Here is a 21,781-nt window from a genome sequence, read left to right as displayed (position 1 = left end):
CCACCCGGAAATCACGTGGGGCCCACCCGGAAATCACGTGGGCCCCACGGGGAAATCACGTGGGCCCCACCCGGAAATCACGTGGGCCCCACCCGGAAATCACGTGGGCCCCACCCGGAAATCACGTGGGCCCCTCCCGGAAATCACGTGGGCCCCACCCGGAAATCACGTGGGCCCCACCCGGAAATCACGTGGGGCCCACCCGGAAATCACGTGGGCCCCACGGGGAAATCACGTGGGCCCCACCCGGAAATCACGTGGGCCCCACCCGGAAATCACGTGGGCCCCACCCGGAAATCACGTGGGCCCCACCCGGAAATCACGTGGGCCCCACCCGGAAATCACGTGGGCCCCACCCGGAAATCACGTGGGGCCCACCCGGAAATCACGTGGGCCCCACCCGGAAATCACGTGGGCCCCACACGGAAATCACGTGGGGCCCACCCGGAAATCACGTGGGCCCCACCCGGAAATCACGTGGGCCCCACGGGGAAATCACGTGGGCCCCACGGGGAAATCACGTGGCCCCCACGGGGAAATCACGTGGGCCCCACCCGGAAATCACGTGGGCCCCACCCGGAAATCACGTGGGCCCCACCCTGAAATCACGTGGGCCCCACCCGGAAATCACGTGGGCCCCACGGGGAAATCACGTGGCCCCCACGGGGAAATCACGTGGGCCCCACCCGGAAATCACGTGGGCCCCACCCGGAAATCACGTGGGCCCCACCCGGAAATCACGTGGGCCCCACCCGGAAATCACGTGGGCCCCACCCGGAAATCACGTGGGGCCCACCCGGAAATCACGTGGGCCCCACGGGGAAATCACGTGGGCCCCACCCGGAAATCACGTGGGCCCCACCCGGAAATCACGTGGGCCCCACCCGGAAATCACGTGGGCCCCACCCGGAAATCACGTGGGCCCCACCCGGAAATCACGTGGGCCCCACCCGGAAATCACGTGGGGCCCACCCGGAAATCACGTGGGCCCCACCCGGAAATCACGTGGGCCCCACACGGAAATCACGTGGGGCCCACCCGGAAATCACGTGGGCCCCACCCGGAAATCACGTGGGCCCCACCCGGAAATCACGTGGGCCCCACCCGGAAATCACGTGGGGCCCACCCGGAAATCACGTGGGCCCCACGGGGAAATCACGTGGGCCCCACCCGGAAATCACGTGGGCCCCACCCGGAAATCACGTGGGCCCCACCCGGAAATCACGTGGGCCCCACCCGGAAATCACGTGGGCCCCACCCGGAAATCACGTGGGCCCCACACGGAAATCACGTGGGGCCCACCCGGAAATCACGTGGGCCCCACCCGGAAATCACGTGGGCCCCACCCGGAAATCACGTGGGCCCCTCCCGGAAATCACGTGGGGCCCACCCGGAAATCACGTGGGCCCCACCCGGAAATCACGTGGGCCCCACCCGGAAATCACGTGGGCCCCCACCCGGAAATCACGTGGGCCCCACCGGGAAATCCCGTGGGCCCCACCCGGAAATCACGTGGGCCCCACCCGGAAATCACGTGGGCCCCACCCGGAAATCACGTGGGCCCCACCCGGAAATCACGTGGGCCCCACCCGGAAATCACGTGGGCCCCACCCGGAAATCACGTGGGGCCCACCCGGAAATCACGTGGGCCCCACCCGGAAATCACGTGGGGCCCACCCGGAAATCACGTGGGCCCCACGGGGAAATCACGTGGGCCCCACCCGGAAATCACGTGGGCCCCACCCGGAAATCACGTGGGCCCCACCCGGAAATCACGTGGGCCCCTCCCGGAAATCACGTGGGCCCCACCCGGAAATCACGTGGGCCCCACCCGGAAATCACGTGGGGCCCACCCGGAAATCACGTGGGCCCCACGGGGAAATCACGTGGGCCCCACCCGGAAATCACGTGGGCCCCACCCGGAAATCACGTGGGCCCCACCCGGAAATCACGTGGGCCCCACCCGGAAATCACGTGGGCCCCACCCGGAAATCACGTGGGCCCCTCCCGGAAATCACGTGGGGCCCACCCGGAAATCACGTGGGCCCCACCCGGAAATCACGTGGGCCCCACCCGGAAATCACGTGGGCCCCCACCCGGAAATCACGTGGGCCCCACCCGGAAATCCCGTGGGCCCCACCCGGAAATCACGTGGGCCCCACGGGGAAATCACGTGGGCCCCACCCGGAAATCACGTGGGCCCCACCCGGAAATCACGTGGGCCACAGCCGGAAATCACGTGGGCCCCACCCGGAAATCACGTGGGCCCCACCCGGAAATCACGTGGGCCCCACCCGGAAATCACGTGGGCCCCACCCGGAAATCACGTGGGCCCCACCCGGAAATCACGTGGGCCCCACGGGGAAATCACGTGGGCCCCACCCGGAAATCACGTGGGCCCCACCCGGAAATCACGTGGGCCCCACCCGGAAATCACGTGGGCCCCACCCGGAAATCACGTGGGCCCCACCCGGAAATCACGTGGGCCCCACCCGGAAATCACGTGGGCCCCACGGGGAAATCACGTGGGCCCCACCCGGAAATCACGTGGGCCCCACCCGGAAATCACGTGGGCCCCACCCGGAAATCACGTGGGCCCCACCCGGAAATCACGTGGGCCCCACCCGGAAATCACGTGGGCCCCACCCGGAAATCACGTGGGGCCCACCCGGAAATCACGTGGGCCCCACGGGGAAATCACGTGGGCCCCACCCGGAAATCACGTGGGCCCCACCCGGAAATCACGTGGGCCCCACCCGGAAATCACGTGGGCCCCACGGGGAAATCACGTGGGCCCCACCCGGAAATCACGTGGGCCCCACCCGGAAATCACGTGGGCCCCACCCGGAAATCACGTGGGCCCCACCCGGAAATCACGTGGGCCCCACCCGGAAATCACGTGGGCCCCACCCGGAAATCACGTGGGCCCCACCCGGAAATCACGTGGGCCCCACCCGGAAATCACGTGGGGCCCACCCGGAAATCACGTGGGGCCCACCCGGAAATCACGTGGGCCCCACCCGGAAATCACGTGGGCCCCACCCGGAAAACACGTGGGCCCCACCCGGAAATCACGTGGGCCCCAACCGGAAATCACGTGGGCCCCACCCGGAAATCACGTGGGCCCCACCCGGAAATCACGTGGGCACCACCCGGAAATCACGTGGGCCCCAGCCGGAAATCACGTGGGCCCCACCCGGAAATCACGTGGGCCCCACCCGGAAATCACGTGGGCCCCACCCGGAAATCACGTGGGCCCCACCCGGAAATCACGTGGGCCCCACCGGAAATCACGTGGGCCCCAGCCGGAAATCACGTGGGCCCCACGGGGAAATCACGTGGCCCCCACGGGGAAATCACGTGGCCCCCACGGGGAAATCACGTGGGCCCCACCCGGAAATCACGTGGGCCCCACCCGGAAATCACGTGGGCCCCACCCGGAAATCACGTGGGCCCCACCCGGAAATCACGTGGGCCCCACCCGGAAATCACGTGGGCCCCACGGGGAAATCACGTGGCCCCCACGGGGAAATCACGTGGGCCCCACCCGGAAATCACGTGGGCCCCACCCGGAAATCACGTGGGCCCCACCCTGAAATCACGTGGGCCCCACCCGGAAATCACGTGGGCCCCACGGGGAAATCACGTGGCCCCCACGGGGAAATCACGTGGGCCCCACCCGGAAATCACGTGGGCCCCACCCGGAAATCACGTGGGCCCCACCCGGAAATCACGTGGGCCCCACCCGGAAATCACGTGGGCCCCACCCGGAAATCACGTGGGCCCCACCCGGAAATCACGTGGGCCCCACGGGGAAATCACGTGGGCCCCACCCGGAAATCACGTGGGCCCCACCCGGAAATCACGTGGGCCCCACCCGGAAATCACGTGGGCCCCACCCGGAAATCACGTGGGCCCCACCCGGAAATCACGTGGGCCCCACCCGGAAATCACGTGGGGCCCACCCGGAAATCACGTGGGCCCCACCCGGAAATCACGTGGGCCCCACACGGAAATCACGTGGGGCCCACCCGGAAATCACGTGGGCCCCACCCGGAAATCACGTGGGCCCCACCCGGAAATCACGTGGGCCCCAGCCGGAAATCACGTGGGCCCCACCCGGAAATCACGTGGGCCCCACCCGGAAATCACGTGGGCCCCACCCGGAAATCACGTGGGCCCCCACCCGGAAATCACGTGGGCCCCACCGGGAAATCCCGTGGGCCCCACCCGGAAATCACGTGGGCCCCACGGGGAAATCACATGGGCCCCACCCGGAAATCACGTGGGCCCCACCCGGAAATCACGTGGGCCACATCCGGAAATCACGTGGGCCCCACCCGGAAATCACGTGGGCCCCACCCGGAAATCACGTGGGCCCCACCCGGAAATCACGTGGGCCCCACCCGGAAATCACGTGGGCCCCACGGGGAAATCACGTGGGCGTCACGGGGAAATCACGTGGGCCCCACCCGGAAATCACGTGGGCCCCACGGGGAAATCACGTGGGCCCCACCCGGAAATCACGTGGGCCCCACCCGGAAATCACGTGGGCCCCACCCGGAAATCACGTGGGCCCCACCCGGAAATCACGTGGGCCCCACGGGGAAATCACGTGGGCCCCACCCGGAAATCACGTGGGCCCCACCCGGAAATCACGTGGGCCCCACCCGGAAATCACGTGGGCCCCACGGGGAAATCACGTGGGCCCCACCCGGAAATCACGTGGGGCCCACCCGGAAATCACGTGGGCCCCACGGGGAAATCACGTGGGCCCCACCCGGAAATCACGTGGGCCCCACCCGGAAATCACGTGGGCCCCACCCGGAAATCACGTGGGCCCCACCCGGAAATCACGTGGGCCCCTCCCGGAAATCACGTGGGGCCCACCCGGAAATCACGTGGGCCCCACCCGGAAATCACGTGGGGCCCACCCGGAAATCACGTGGGCCCCACGGGCAAATCACGTGGGCCCCACCCGGAAATCACGTGGGCCCCACCCGGAAATCACGTGGGCCCCACCCGGAAATCACGTGGGCCCCTCCCGGAAATCACGTGGGCCCCACCCGGAAATCACGTGGGCCCCACCCGGAAATCACGTGGGGCCCACCCGGAAATCACGTGGGCCCCACGGGGAAATCACGTGGGACCCACCCGGAAATCACGTGGGCCCCACCCGGAAATCACGTGGGCCCCACCCGGAAATCACGTGGGCCCCACCCGGAAATCACGTGGGCCCCTCCCGGAAATCACGTGGGGCCCACCCGGAAATCACGTGGGCCCCACCCGGAAATCACGTGGGCCCCACCCGGAAATCACGTGGGCCCCCACCCGGAAATCACGTGGGCCCCACCCGGAAATCCCGTGGGCCCCACCCGGAAATCACGTGGGCCCCACGGGGAAATCACGTGGGCCCCACCCGGAAATCACGTGGGCCCCACCCGGAAATCACGTGGGCCACAGCCGGAAATCACGTGGGCCCCACCCGGAAATCACGTGGGCCCCACCCGGAAATCACGTGGGCCCCACCCGGAAATCACGTGGGCCCCACCCGGAAATCACGTGGGCCCCACCCGGAAATCACGTGGGCCCCACCCGGAAATCACGTGGGCCCCACGGGGAAAGCACGTGGGCCCCACCCGGAAATCACGTGGGCCCCACCCGGAAATCACGTGGGCCCCACCCGGAAATCACGTGGGCCCCACCCGGAAATCACGTGGGCCCCGCACGGAAATCACGTGGGGCCCACCCGGAAATCACGTGGGCCCCACGGGGAAATCACGTGGGCCCCACGGGGAAATCACGTGGGGCCCACCCGGAAATCACGTGGGCCCCACCCGGAAATCACGTGGGCCCCACCCGGAAATCACGTGGGCCCCACCCGGAAATCACGTGGGCCCCAGCCGGAAATCACGTGGGCCCCACGGGGAAATCACGTGGGCCCCAGCCGGAAATCACGTGGGCCCCACGGGGAAATCACGTGGGCCCCACCCGGAAATCACGTGGGGCCCACCCGGAAATCACGTGGGCCCCACGGGGAAATCACGTGGGCCCCACCCGGGAATCACGTGGGCCCCACACGGAAATCACGTGGGGCCCACCAGGAAATCACGTGGGCCCCACCCGGAAATCACGTGGGCCCCACCCGGAAATCACGTGGGCCCCACCGGGAAATCACGTGGGCCCCACCCGGAAATCACGTGGGCCCCACCCGGAAATCACGTGGGCCCCACGGGGAAATCACGTGGGCCCCACGGGGAAATCACGTGGGCCCCACCCGGAAATCACGTGGGCCCCACCCGGAAATCACGTGGGCCCCACCCGGAAATCACGTGGGCCCCACCCGGAAATCACGTGGGCCCCACGGGGAAATCACGTGGGCCCCACCCGGAAATCACGTGGGCCCCACCCGGAAATCACGTGGGCCCCACGGGGAAATCACGTGGGCCCCACCCGGAAATCACGTGGGCCCCACCCGGAAATCACGTGGGCCCCACCCGGAAATCACGTGGGCCCCACCCGGAAATCACGTGGGCCCCAGCCGGAAATCACGTGGGCCCCACCCGGAAATCACGTGGGCCCCACCCCGAAATCACGTGGGCCCCACCCGGAAATCACGTGGGCCCCACCCGGAAATCACGTGGGGCCCACCCGGAAATCACGTGGGCCCCACCCGGAAATCACGTGGGCCCCACCCGGAAATCACGTGGGCCCCACCCGGAAAACACGTGGGCCACATCCGGAAATCACGTGGGCCCCACCCGGAAATCACGTGGGCCCCACCCGGAAATCACGTGGGCCCCACCCGGAAATCACGTGGGCCCCACCCGGAAATCACGTGGGCCCCACGGGGAAATCACGTGGGCCCCACCCGGAAATCACGTGGACCCCACCCGGAAATCACGTGGGCCCCAGCCGGAAATCACGTGGGCCCCATGGGGAAATCACGTGGGCCCCACGGGGAAATCACGTGGGCCCCACCCGGAAATCACGTGGGCCCTACCCGGAAATCACGTGGGCCCCACCCGGAAATCACGTGGGCCCCACCCGGAAATCACGTGGGCCCCACCCGGAAATCACGTGGGCCCCACCCGGAAATCACGTGGGCCCCACCCGGAAATCACGTGGGCCCCTCGGGGAAATCACGTGGGCCCCACCCGGAAATCACGTGGGCCCCACCCGGAAATCACGTGGGCCCCACCCGGAAATCACGTGGGCCCCACCCGGAAATCACGTGGGCCCCACCCGGAAATCACGTGGGCCCCACCCGGAAATCACGTGGGCCCCACCCGGAAATCACGTGGGCCCCACGGGGAAATCACGTGGGCCCCACCCGGAAATCACGTGGGCCCCACCCGGAAATGACGTGGGCCCCACCCGGAAATCACGTGGGCCCCACCCGGAAATCACGTGGGCCCCACGGGGAAATCACGTGGGCCCCACCCGGAAATCACGTGGGCCCCACCCGGAAATCACGTGGGCCACAGCCGGAAATCACGTGGGCCCCACCCGGAAATCACGTGGGCCCCACCCGAAAATCACGTGGGCCCCACCCGGAAATCACGTGGGCCCCACCCGGAAATCACGTGGGCCCCACCCGGAAATCACGTGGGCCCATGGGGAATTCACGTGGGCCCCACCCGGAAATCACGTGGGCCCCACCCGGAAATCACGTGGGCCCCACCCGGAAATCACGTGGGCCCCACCCGGAAATCACGTGGGCCCCACGGGGAAATCACGTGGGCCCCACCCGGAAATCACGTGGACCCCACCCGGAAATCACGTGGGCCACAGCCGGAAATCACGTGGGCCCCAACCGGAAATCACGTGGGCCCCACCCGGAAATCACGTGGGCCCCACCCGGAAATCACGTGGGCCCCACGGGGAAATCACGTGGGCCTCACGGGGAAATCACGTGGGCCCCACCCGGAAATCACATGGGCCCCACGGGGAAATCACGTGGGCCCCACCCGGAAATCACGTGGGCCCCACCCGGAAATCACGTGGGCCCCACCCGGAAATCACGTGGGCCCCACGGGGAAATCACGTGGGCCCCACCCGGAAATCACGTGGGCCCCACCCGGAAATCACGTGGGCCCCACCCGGAAATCACGTGGGCCCCACCCGGAAATCACGTGGGCCCCACCCGGAAATCACGTGGGCCCCACCCGGAAATCACGTGGGCCCCACGGGGAAATCACGTGGGCCCCACCCGGAAATCACGTGGGCCCCACCCGGAAATCACGTGGGCCCCACCCGGAAATCACGTGGGCCCCACCCGGAAATCACGTGGGCCCCACGGGGAAATCACGTGGGCCCCACCCGGAAATCACGTGGACCCCACCCGGAAATCACGTGGGCCACAGCCGGAAATCACGTGGGCCCCAACCGGAAATCACGTGGGCCCCACCCGGAAATCACGTGGGCCCCACCCGGAAATCACGTGGGCCCCACCCGGAAATCACGTGGGCCCCACGGGGAAATCACGTGGGCCTCACGGGGAAATCACGTGGGCCCCACCCGGAAATCACGTGGGCCCCACGGGGAAATCACGTGGGCCCCACCCGGAAATCACGTGGGCCCCACCCGGAAATCACGTGGGCCCCACCCGGAAATCACGTGGGCCCCACCCGGAAATCACGTGGGCCCCACGGGGAAATCACGTGGGCCCCACCCGGAAATCACGTGGGCCCCACCCGGAAATCACGTGGGCCCCACCCGGAAATCACGTGGGCCCCACCGGGAAATCACGTGGGCCCCACGGGGAAATCACGTGGGCCCCACCCGGAAATCACGTGGGCCCCACCCGGAAATCACGTGGGCCCCACCCGGAAATCACGTGGGCCCCACCCGGAAATCACGTGGGCCCCACCCGGAAATCACGTGGGGCCAACCCGGAAATCACGTGGGCCCCACCCGGAAATCACATGGGCCCCACCCGGAAATCACGTGGGCCCCACCCGGAAATCACGTGGGCCCCACCCGGAAATCACGTGGGCCCCACGGGGAAATCACGTTGGCCCCACGGGGAAATCACGTGGGCCCCACCCGGAAATCACGTGGGCCCCACCCGGAAATCACGTGGGCCCCACCCGGAAATCACGTGGGCCCCACGGGGAAATCACGTGGGCCCCACCCGGAAATCACGTGGGCCCCACCCGGAAATCACGTGGGCCCCACCCGGAAATCACGTGGGCCCCACCCGGAAATCACGTGGGCCCCACCCGGAAATCACGTGGGCCCCACGGGGAAATCACGTGGGCCCCACCCGGAAATCACGTGGGCCCCACCCGGAAATCACGTGGGCCCCACCCGGAAATCACGTGGGCCCCACCCGGAAATCACGTGGGCCCCACCCGGAAATCACGTGGGCCCCACGGGGAAATCACGTGGGCCCCACGGGGAAATCACGTGGGCCCCACCCGGAAATCACGTGGGCCCCACCCGGAAATCACGTGGGCCCCACCCGGAAATCACGTGGGCCCCACCCGGAAATCACGTGGGCCCCACCCGGAAATCACGTGGGCCCCACCCGGAAATCACGTGGGCCCCACCCGGAAATCACGTGGAACCCACCCGGAAATCACGTGGGCCCCACCCGGAAATCACGTGGGCCCCACCCGGAAATCACGTGGGCCCCACCCGGAAATCACGTGGGCCCCAGCCGGAAATCACGTGGGCCCCACGGGGAAATCACGTGGGCCCCAGCCGGAAATCACGTGGGCCCCACGGGGAAATCACGTGGGCCCCACCCGGAAATCACGTGGGGCCCACCCGGAAATCACGTGGGCCCCACGGGGAAATCACGTGGGCCCCACCCGGGAATCACGTGGGCCCCACACGGAAATCACGTGGGGCCCACCAGGAAATCACGTGGGCCCCACCCGGAAATCACGTGGGCCCCACCCGGAAATCACGTGGGCCCCACCGGGAAATCACGTGGGCCCCACCCGGAAATCACGTGGGCCCCACCCGGAAATCACGTGGGCCCCACGGGGAAATCACGTGGGCCCCACGGGGAAATCACGTGGGCCCCACCCGGAAATCACGTGGGCCCCACCCGGAAATCACGTGGGCCCCACCCGGAAATCACGTGGGCCCCACCCGGAAATCACGTGGGCCCCACGGGGAAATCACGTGGGCCCCACCCGGAAATCACGTGGGCCCCACCCGGAAATCACGTGGGCCCCACGGGGAAATCACGTGGGCCCCACCCGGAAATCACGTGGGCCCCACCCGGAAATCACGTGGGCCCCACCCGGAAATCACGTGGGCCCCACCCGGAAATCACGTGGGCCCCAGCCGGAAATCACGTGGGCCCCACCCGGAAATCACGTGGGCCCCACCCCGAAATCACGTGGGCCCCACCCGGAAATCACGTGGGCCCCACCCGGAAATCACGTGGGGCCCACCCGGAAATCACGTGGGCCCCACCCGGAAATCACGTGGGCCCCACCCGGAAATCACGTGGGCCCCACCCGGAAAACACGTGGGCCACATCCGGAAATCACGTGGGCCCCACCCGGAAATCACGTGGGCCCCACCCGGAAATCACGTGGGCCCCACCCGGAAATCACGTGGGCCCCACCCGGAAATCACGTGGGCCCCACGGGGAAATAACGTGGGCCCCACCTGGAAATCACGTGGACCCCACCCGGAAATCACGTGGGCCCCAGCCGGAAATCACGTGGGCCCCATGGGGAAATCACGTGGGCCCCACGGGGAAATCACGTGGGCCCCACCCGGAAATCACGTGGGCCCCACCCGGAAATCACGTGGGCCCCACCCGGAAATCACGTGGGCCCCACCCGGAAATCACGTGGGCCCCACCCGGAAATCACGTGGGCCCCACCCGGAAATCACGTGGGCCCCACCCGGAAATCACGTGGGCCCCTCGGGGAAATCACGTGGGCCCCACCCGGAAATCACGTGGGCCCCACCCGGAAATCACGTGGGCCCCACCCGGAAATCACGTGGGCCCCACCCGGAAATCACGTGGGCCCCACCCGGAAATCACGTGGGCCCCACCCGGAAATCACGTGGGCCCCACCCGGAAATCACGTGGGCCCCACCCGGAAATCACGTGGGCCCCACCCGGAAATCACGTGGGCCCCACCCGGAAATCACGTGGGCCCCACCCGGAAATCACGTGGGCCCCACCCGGAAATCACGTGGGCCCCACGGGGAAATCACGTGGGCCCCACCCGGAAATCACTTGGGCCCCACCCGGAAATCACGTGGGCCACAGCCGGAAATCACGTGGGCCCCACCCGGAAATCACGTGGGCCCCACCCGAAAATCACGTGGGCCCCACCCGGAAATCACGTGGGCCCCACCCGGAAATCACGTGGGCCCCACCCGGAAATCACGTGGGCCCATGGGGAATTCACGTGGGCCCCACCCGGAAATCACGTGGGCCCCACCCGGAAATCACGTGGGCCCCACCCGGAAATCACGTGGGCCCCACCCGGAAATCACGTGGGCCCCACCGGGAAATCACGTGGGCCCCACCCGGAAATCACGTGGACCCCACCCGGAAATCACGTGGGCCACAGCCGGAAATCACGTGGGCCCCAACCGGAAATCACGTGGGCCCCACCCGGAAATCACGTGGGCCCCACCCGGAAATCACGTGGGCCCCACGGGGAAATCACGTGGGCCTCACGGGGAAATCACGTGGGCCCCACCCGGAAATCACGTGGGCCCCACGGGGAAATCACGTGGGCCCCACCCGGAAATCACGTGGGCCCCAGCCGGAAATCACGTGGGCCCCACCCGGAAATCACGTGGGCCCCACCCCGAAATCACGTGGGCCCCACCCGGAAATCACGTGGGCCCCACCCGGAAATCACGTGGGGCCCACCCGGAAATCACGTGGGCCCCACCCGGAAATCACGTGGGCCCCACCCGGAAATCACGTGGGCCCCACCCGGAAAACACGTGGGCCACATCCGGAAATCACGTGGGCCCCACCCGGAAATCACGTGGGCCCCACCCGGAAATCACGTGGGCCCCTCGGGGAAATCACGTGGGCCCCACCCGGAAATCACGTGGGCCCCACCCGGAAATCACGTGGGCCCCACCCGGAAATCACGTGGGCCCCACCCGGAAATCACGTGGGCCCCACCCGGAAATCACGTGGGCCCCACCCGGAAATCACGTGGGCCCCACCCGGAAATCACGTGGGCCCCACCCGGAAATCACGTGGGCCCCACCCGGAAATCACGTGGGCCCCACGGGGAAATCACGTGGGCCCCACCCGGAAATCACGTGGGCCCCACCCGGAAATCACGTGGGCCCCACCCGGAAATCACGTGGGCCCCACCCGGAAATCACGTGGGCCCCACGGGGAAATCACGTGGGCCCCACCCGGAAATCACGTGGACCCCACCCGGAAATCACGTGGGCCACAGCCGGAAATCACGTGGGCCCCAACCGGAAATCACGTGGGCCCCACCCGGAAATCACGTGGGCCCCACCCGGAAATCACGTGGGCCCCACCCGGAAATCACGTGGGCCCCACGGGGAAATCACGTGGGCCTCACGGGGAAATCACGTGGGCCCCACCCGGAAATCACGTGGGCCCCACGGGGAAATCACGTGGGCCCCACCCGGAAATCACGTGGGCCCCACCCGGAAATCACGTGGGCCCCACCCGGAAATCACGTGGGCCCCACCCGGAAATCACGTGGGCCCCACCCGGAAATCACGTGGGCCCCACCCGGAAATCACGTGGGCCCCACCCGGAAATCACGTGGGCCCCACCCGGAAATCACGTGGGCCCCACCGGGAAATCACGTGGGCCCCACGGGGAAATCACGTGGGCCCCACCCGGAAATCACGTGGGCCCCACCCGGAAATCACGTGGGCCCCACCCGGAAATCACGTGGGCCCCACCCGGAAATCACGTGGGCCCCACCCGGAAATCACGTGGGGCCAACCCGGAAATCACGTGGGCCCCACCCGGAAATCACATGGGCCCCACCCGGAAATCACGTGGGCCCCACCCGGAAATCACGTGGGCCCCACCCGGAAATCACGTGGGCCCCACGGGGAAATCACGTTGGCCCCACGGGGAAATCACGTGGGCCCCACCCGGAAATCACGTGGGCCCCACCCGGAAATCACGTGGGCCCCACCCGGAAATCACGTGGGCCCCACGGGGAAATCACGTGGGCCCCACCCGGAAATCACGTGGGCCCCACCCGGAAATCACGTGGGCCCCACCCGGAAATCACGTGGGCCCCACCCGGAAATCACGTGGGCCCCACCCGGAAATCACGTGGGCCCCACGGGGAAATCACGTGGGCCCCACCCGGAAATCACGTGGGCCCCACCCGGAAATCACGTGGGCCCCACCCGGAAATCACGTGGGCCCCACCCGGAAATCACGTGGGCCCCACGGGGAAATCACGTGGGCCCCACGGGGAAATCACGTGGGCCCCACCCGGAAATCACGTGGGCCCCACCCGGAAATCACGTGGGCCCCACCCGGAAATCACGTGGGCCCCACCCGGAAATCACGTGGGCCCCACCCGGAAATCACGTGGGCCCCACCCGGAAATCACGTGGGCCCCACCCGGAAATCACGTGGGCCCCACCCGGAAATCACGTGGGCCCCACCCGGAAATCACGTGGAACCCACCCGGAAATCACGTGGGCCCCACCCGGAAATCACGTGGGCCCCACCCGGAAATCACGTGGGCCCCACCCGGAAATCACGTGGGCCCCACCCGGAAATCACGTGGGCCCCACCCGGAAATCACGTGGGCCCCACCCGGAAATCACGTGGGCCCCACCCGGAAATCACGTGGGCCCCACCCGGAAATCACGTGGGCCCCACCCGGAAATCACGTGGGCCACACCCGGAAATCACGTGGGGCCCACCCGGAAATCACGTGGGCCCCACGGGGAAATCACGTGGGCCCCACCCGGAAATCACGTGGGCCCCACCCGGAAATCACGTGGGCCCCACCCGGAAAACACGTGGGCCCCACGGGGAAATCATGTGGGCCCCACCCGGAAATCACGTGGGCCCCACCCGGAAATCACGTGGGCCCCACCCGGAAATCACGTGGGCCCCACCCGGAAATCACGTGGGCCCCACCCGGAAATCACGTGGGCCCCACCCGGAAATCACGTGGGCCCCACCCGGTAATCACGTGGGGCCCACCCGGAAATCACGTGGGCCCCACGGGGAAATCACGTGGGCCCCACCCGGAAATCACGTGGGCCCCAGGGGGAAATCACGTGGGCCCAACGGGGAAATCACGTGGGCCCCACGGGGAAATCACGTGGGCCCCACCCTGAAATCACGTGGGCCCCACCCGGAAATCACGTGGGCCCCACGGGGAAATCACGTGGGCCCCACGGGGAAATCACGTGGGCCCCACCCGGAAATCACGTGGGCCCCACCCGGAAATCACGTGGGCCCCACGGGGAAATTACGTGGGCCCCACGGGGAAATCACGTGGTCCCCACCCGGAAATCACGTGGGCCCCAGCCGGAAATCACGTGGGCCCCACGGGGAAATCACGTGGGCCCCACCCGGAAATCACGTGGGCCCCACCCGGAAATCACGTGGGCCCCACCCGGAAATCACGTGGGCCCCACCCGGAAATCACGTGGGCCCCACCCGGAAATCACGTGGGGCCCACCCGGAAATCACGTGGGCCCCACCCGGAAATCACGTGGGCCCCACCCGGAAATCACGTGGGCCCCACACGGAAATCACGTGGGGCCCACCCGGAAATCACGTGGGCCCCACCCGGAAATCACGTGGGCCCCACCCGGAAATCACGTGGGCCCCACCCGGAAAACACGTGGGCCCCACGGGGAAATCATGTGGGCCCCACCCGGAAATCACGTGGGCCCCACCCGGAAATCACGTGGGCCCCACCCGGAAATCACGTGGGCCCCACCCGGAAATCACGTGGGCCCCACCCGGAAATCACGTGGGCCCCACCCGGAAATCACGTGGGCCCCACCCGGTAATCACGTGGGGCCCACCCGGAAATCACGTGGGCCCCACGGGGAAATCACGTGGGCCCCACCCGGAAATCACGTGGGCCCCAGGGGGAAATCACGTGGGCCCAACGGGGACATCACGTGGGCCCCACGGGGAAATCACGTGGGCCCCACCCTGAAATCACGTGGGCCCCACCCGGAAATCACGTGGGCCCCACGGGGAAATCACGTGGGCCCCACGGGGAAATCACGTGGGCCCCACCCGGAAATCACGTGGGCCCCACCCGGAAATCACGTGGGCCCCACGGGGAAATTACGTGGGCCCCACGGGGAAATCACGTGGTCCCCACCCGGAAATCACGTGGGCCCCAGCCGGAAATCACGTGGGCCCCACGGGGAAATCACGTGGGCCCCACCCGGAAATCACGTGGGCCCCACCCGGAAATCACGTGGGCCCCACCCGGAAATCACGTGGGCCCCACCCGGAAATCACGTGGGCCCCACCCGGAAATCACGTGGGGCCCACCCGGAAATCACGTGGGCCCCACCCGGAAATCACGTGGGCCCCACCCGGAAATCACGTGGGCCCCACACGGAAATCACGTGGGGCCCACCCGGAAATCACGTGGGCCCCACCCGGAAATCACGTGGGCCCCACCCGGAAATCACGTGGGCCCCACCCGGAAATCACGTGGGCCCCACCCGGAAATCACGTGGGCCCCACCCGGAAATCACGTGGGCCCCACGGGGAAATCACGTGGGCCCCACGGGGAAATCACGTGGGCCCCACGCGGAAATCACGTGGGCCCCACCCGGAAATCACGTGGGCCCCACCCGGAAATCACGTGGGCCCCACGGGGAAATCACGTGGGCCCCACCCGGAAATCACGTGGGCCCCACCCGGAAATCACGTGGGCCCCACCCGGAAATCACGTGGGCCCCACGGGGAAATCACGTGGGCCCCACCCGGAAATCACGTGGGCCCCACCCGGAAATCACGTGGGCCCCACCCGGAAATCACGTGGGCCCCACCCGGAAATCACGTGGGCCCCACCCGGAAATCACGTGGGCCCCACGGGGAAATCACGTGGGCCCCACCCGGAAATCACGTGGGCCCCACCCGGAAATCACGTGGGCCCCACCCGGAAATCACGTGGGCCCCACCCGGAAATCACGTGGGCCCCACCCGGAAATCACGTGGGCCCCACCCGGAAATCACGTGGGCCCCACCCGGAAATCACGTGGGCCCCACGGGGAAATCACGTGGGCCTCACGGGGAAATCACGTGGGCCCCACCCGGAAATCACGTGGGCCCCACGGGGAAATCACGTGGGCCCCACCCGGAAATCACGTGGGCCCCACCCGGAAATCACGTGGGCCCCACCCGGAAATCACGTGGGCCCCACCCGGAAATCACGTGGGCCCCACCCGGAAATCACGTGGGCCCCACCCGGAAATCACGTGGGCCCCACCCGGAAATCACGTGGGCCCCACCCGGAAATCACGTGGGCCCCACCGGGAAATCACGTGGGCCCCACGGGGAAATCACGTGGGCCCCACCCGGAAATCACGTGGGCCCCACCCGGAAATCACGTGGGCCCCACCCGGAAATCACGTGGGCCCCACCCGGAAATCACGTGGGGCCAACCCGGAAATCACGTGGGCCCCACCCGGAAATCACGTGGGCCCCACCCGGAAATCACGTGGGCCCCACCCGGAAATCACGTGGGCCCCACCCGGAAATCACGTGGGCCCCACGGGGAAATCACGTTGGCCCCACGGGGAAATCACGTGGGCCCCACCCGGAAATCACGTGGGCCCCACCCGGAAATCACGTGGGCCCCACCCGGAAATCACGTGGGCCCCACGGGGAAATCACGTGGGCCCCACCCGGAAATCACGTGGGCCCCACCCGGAAATCACGTGGGCCCCACCCGGAAATCACGTGGGCCCCACCCGGAAATCACGTGGGCCCCACCCGGAAATCACGTGGGCCCCACCCGGAAATCACGTGGGCCCCACCCGGAAATCACGTGGGCCCCACCCGGAAATCACGTGGGCCCCACGGGGAAATCACGTGGGCCCCACGGGGAAATCACGTGGGCCCCACGGGGAAATCACGTGGGCCCCACCCGGAAATCACGTGGGCCCCACCCGGAAATCACGTGGGCCCCACCCGGAAATCACGTGGGCCCCACCCGAAAATCACGTGGGCCCCACCCGGAAATCACGTGGGCCCCACCCGGAAATCACGTGGGCCCCACCCGGAAATCACGTGGAACCCACCCGGAAATCACGTGGGCCCCACCCGGAAATCACGTGGGCCCCACCCGGAAATCACGTGGGCCCCACCCGGAAATCACGTGGGCCCCACCCGGAAATCACGTGGGCCCCACCCGGAAATCACGTGGGCCCCACCCGGAAATCACGTGGGCCCCACCCGGAAATCACGTGGGGCCCACCCGGAAATCACGTGGGCCCCACGGGGAAATCACGTGGGCCCCACCCGGAAATCACGTGGGCCCCACCCGGAAATCACGTGGGCCCCACCCGGAAATCACGTGGGCCCCACCCGGAAAACACGTGGGCCCCACGGGGAAATCATGTGGGCCCCACCCGGAAATCACGTGGGCCCCACCCGGAAATCACGTGGGCCCCACCCGGAAATCACGTGGGCCCCACCCGGAAATCACGTGGGCCCCACCCGGAAATCACGTGGGCCCCACCCGGAAATCACGTGGGCCCCACCCGGTAATCACGTGGGGCCCACCCGGAAATCACGTGGGCCCCACGGGGAAATCACGTGGGCCCCACCCGGAAATCACGTGGGCCCCAGGGGGAAATCACGTGGGCCCAACGGGGAAATCACGTGGGCCCCACGGGGAAATCACGTGGGCCCCACCCTGAAATCACGTGAGCCCCACCCGGAAATCACGTGGGCCCCACGGGGAAATCACGTGGGCCCCACGGGGAAATCACGTGGGCCCCACCCGGAAATCACGTGGGCCCCACCCGGAAATCACGTGGGCCCCACGGGGAAATTACGTGGGCCCCACGGGGAAATCACGTGGTCCCCACCCGGAAATCACGTGGGCCCCAGCCGGAAATCACGTGGGCCCCACGGGGAAATCACGTGGGCCCCACCCGGAAATCACGTGGGCCCCACCCGGAAATCACGTGGGCCCCACCCGGAAATCACGTGGGCCCCACCCGGAAATCACGTGGGCCCCACCCGGAAATCACGTGGGGCCCACCCGGAAATCACGTGGGCCCCACCCGGAAATCACGTGGGCCCCACCCGGAAATCACGTGGGCCCCACCCGGAAATCACGTGGGCCCCACCCGGAAATCACGTGGGGCCAACCCGGAAATCACGTGGGCCCCACCCGGAAATCACGTGGGCCCCACCCGTAAATCACGTGGGCCCCACCCGGAAATCACGTGGGCCCCACCCGGAAATCACGTGGGCCCCACGGGGAAATCACGTTGGCCCCACGGGGAAATCACGTGGGCCCCACCCGGAAATCACGTGGGCCCCACCCGGAAATCACGTGGGCCCCACCCGGAAATCACGTGGGCCCCACGGGGAAATCACGTGGGCCCCACCCGGAAATCACGTGGGCCCCACCCGGAAATCACGTGGGCCCCACCCGGAAATCACGTGGGCCCCACCCGGAAATCACGTGGGCCCCACCCGGAAATCACGTGGGCCCCACGGGGAAATCACGTGGGCCCCACCCGGAAATCACGTGGGCCCCACCCGGAAATCACGTGGGCCCCACCCGGAAATCACGTGGGCCCCACCCGGAAATCACGTGGGCCCCACCCGGAAATCAAGTGGGGCCCACCCGGAAATCACGTGGGCCCCACCCGGAAATCCCGTGGGACCCACCCGGAAATCACGTGGGCCCCACCCGGAAATCATGTGGGCCCCACCCGGAAATCACGTGGGCCCCACCCGGAAATCACGTGGGCCACAGCCGGAAATCACGTGGGCCCCACCCGGAAATCACGTGGGCCCCACCCGGAAATCACGTGGGCCCCACCCGGAAATCACGTGGGCCCCACCCGGAAATCACGTGGGCCCCACGGGGAAATCACGTGGGCCTCACGGGGAAATCACGTGGGCCCCACCCGGAAATCACGTGGGCCCCACGGGGAAATCCCATGGGCCCCACCCGGAAATCACGTGGGCCCCACGGGGAAATCACGTGGGCCCCACCCGGAAATCACGTGGGCCCCACGGGGAAATCACGTGGGCCCCACCCGGAAATCACGTGGGCCCCACGGGGAAATCACGTGGGCCCCACCCGGAAATCACTTGGGCCCCACCCGGAAATCACGTGGGCCCCACCCGGAAATCACGTGGGCCCCACCCGGAAATCACGTGGGCCCCACGGGGAAATCACGTGGGCCCCACGGGGAAATCACGTGGGCCCCACCCGGAAATCACGTGGGCCCCACCCGGAAATCACGTGGGCCCCACCCGGAAATCACGTGGGCCCCACCCGGAAATCACGTGGGCCCCACCCGGAAATCACGTGGGCCCCACCCGAAAATCACGTGGGCCCCACCCGGAAATCACGTGGGCCCCACCCGGAAATCACGTGGGCCCCACCCGGAAATCACGTGGAACCCACCCGGAAATCACGTGGGCCCCACCCGGAAATCACGTGGGCCCCACCCGGAAATCACGTGGGCCCCACGGGGAAATCACGTGGGCCCCACCCGGAAATCACGTGGGCCCCACCCGGAAATCACGTGGGCCCCACCCGGAAATCACGTGGGCCCCACCCGGAAATCACGTGGGCCACACCCGGAAATCACGTGGGGCCCACCCGGAAATCACGTGGGCCCCACGGGGAAATCACGTGGGCCCCACCCGGAAATCACGTGGGCCCCACCCGGAAATCACGTGGGCCCCACCCGGAAAACACGAGGGCCCCACGGGGAAATCATGTGGGCCCCACCCGGAAATCACGTGGGCCCCACCCGGAAATCACGTGGGCCCCACCCGGAAATCACGTGGGCCCCACCCGGAAATCACGTGGGCCCCACCCGGAAATCATGTGGGCCCCACCCGGAAATCACGTGGGCCCCACCCGGTAATCACGTGGGGCCCACCCGGAAATCACGTGGGCCCCACGGGGAAATCACGTGGGCCCCACCCGGAAATCACGTGGGCCCCACCCGGAAATTACGTGGGCCCCACGGGGAAATCACGTGGGCCCAACGGGGAAATCACGTGGGCCCCACGGGGAAATCACGTGGGCCCCACCCTGAAATCACGTGGGCCCCACCCGGAAATCACGTGGGCCCCACGGGGAAATCACGTGGGCCCCACGGGGAAATCACGTGGGCCCCACCCGGAAATCACGTGGGCCCCACCCGGAAATCACGTGGGCCCCACGGGGAAATTACGTGGGCCCCACGGGGAAATCACGTGGGCCCCACCCGGAAATCACGTGGGCCCCACCCGGAAATCACGTGGGCCCCACCCGGAAATCACGTGGGCCCCACCCGGAAATCACGTGGGCCCCACCCGGAAATCACGTGGGCCCCACCCGGAAATCACGTGGGCCCCACCCGGAAATCACGTGGGCCCCACGGGGAAATCACGTGGGCCCCACCCGGAAATCACGTGGGCCCCACCCGGAAATCACGTGGGCCCCACCCGGAAATCACGTGGGCCCCACCCGGAAATCACGTGGGCCCCACGGGGAAATCACGTGGGCCCCACCCGGAAATCACGTGGACCCCACCCGGAAATCACGTGGGCCACAGCCGGAAATCACGTGGGCCCCAACCGGAAATCACGTGGGCCCCACCCGGAAATCACGTGGGCCCCACCCGGAAATCACGTGGGCCCCACCCGGAAATCACGTGGGCCCCACGGGGAAATCACGTGGGCCTCACGGGGAAATCACGTGGGCCCCACCCGGAAATCACGTGGGCCCCACGGGGAAATCACGTGGGCCCCACCCGGAAATCACGTGGGCCCCACCCGGAAATCACGTGGGCCCCACCCGGAAATCACGTGGGCCCCACCCGGAAATCACGTGGGCCCCACCCGGAAATCACGTGGGCCCCACCCGGAAATCACGTGGGCCCCACCCGGAAATCACGTGGGCCCCACCCGGAAATCACGTGGGCCCCACCGGGAAATCACGTGGGCCCCACGGGGAAATCACGTGGGCCCCACCCGGAAATCACGTGGGCCCCACCCGGAAATCACGTGGGCCCCACCCGGAAATCACGTGGGCCCCACCCGGAAATCACGTGGGCCCCACCCGGAAATCACGTGGGGCCAACCCGGAAATCACGTGGGCCCCACCCGGAAATCACATGGGCCCCACCCGGAAATCACGTGGGCCCCACCCGGAAATCACGTGGGCCCCACCCGGAAATCACGTGGGCCCCACGGGGAAATCACGTTGGCCCCACGGGGAAATCACGTGGGCCCCACCCGGAAATCACGTGGGCCCCACCCGGAAATCACGTGGGCCCCACCCGGAAATCACGTAGGCCCCACGGGGAAATCACGTGGGCCCCACCCGGAAATCACGTGGGCCCCACCCGGAAATCACGTGGGCCCCACCCGGAAATCACGTGGGCCCCACCCGGAAATCACGTGGGCCCCACCCGGAAATCACGTGGGCCCCACGGGGAAATCACGTGGGCCCCACCCGGAAATCACGTGGGCCCCACCCGGAAATCACGTGGGCCCCACCCGGAAATCACGTGGGCCCCACCCGGAAATCACGTGGGCCCCACCCGGAAATCACGTGGGCCCCACGGGGAAATCACGTGGGCC

This window comes from Ovis canadensis, chromosome 6, assembly GCF_042477335.2.
Source record: "Ovis canadensis isolate MfBH-ARS-UI-01 breed Bighorn chromosome 6, ARS-UI_OviCan_v2, whole genome shotgun sequence".
NCBI classification, from domain to species: Eukaryota; Metazoa; Chordata; class Mammalia; order Artiodactyla; family Bovidae; genus Ovis; species Ovis canadensis.
The sequence above is the reverse complement of the archived record's forward strand: the minus strand, read 5'-3'. Positions refer to the sequence as shown.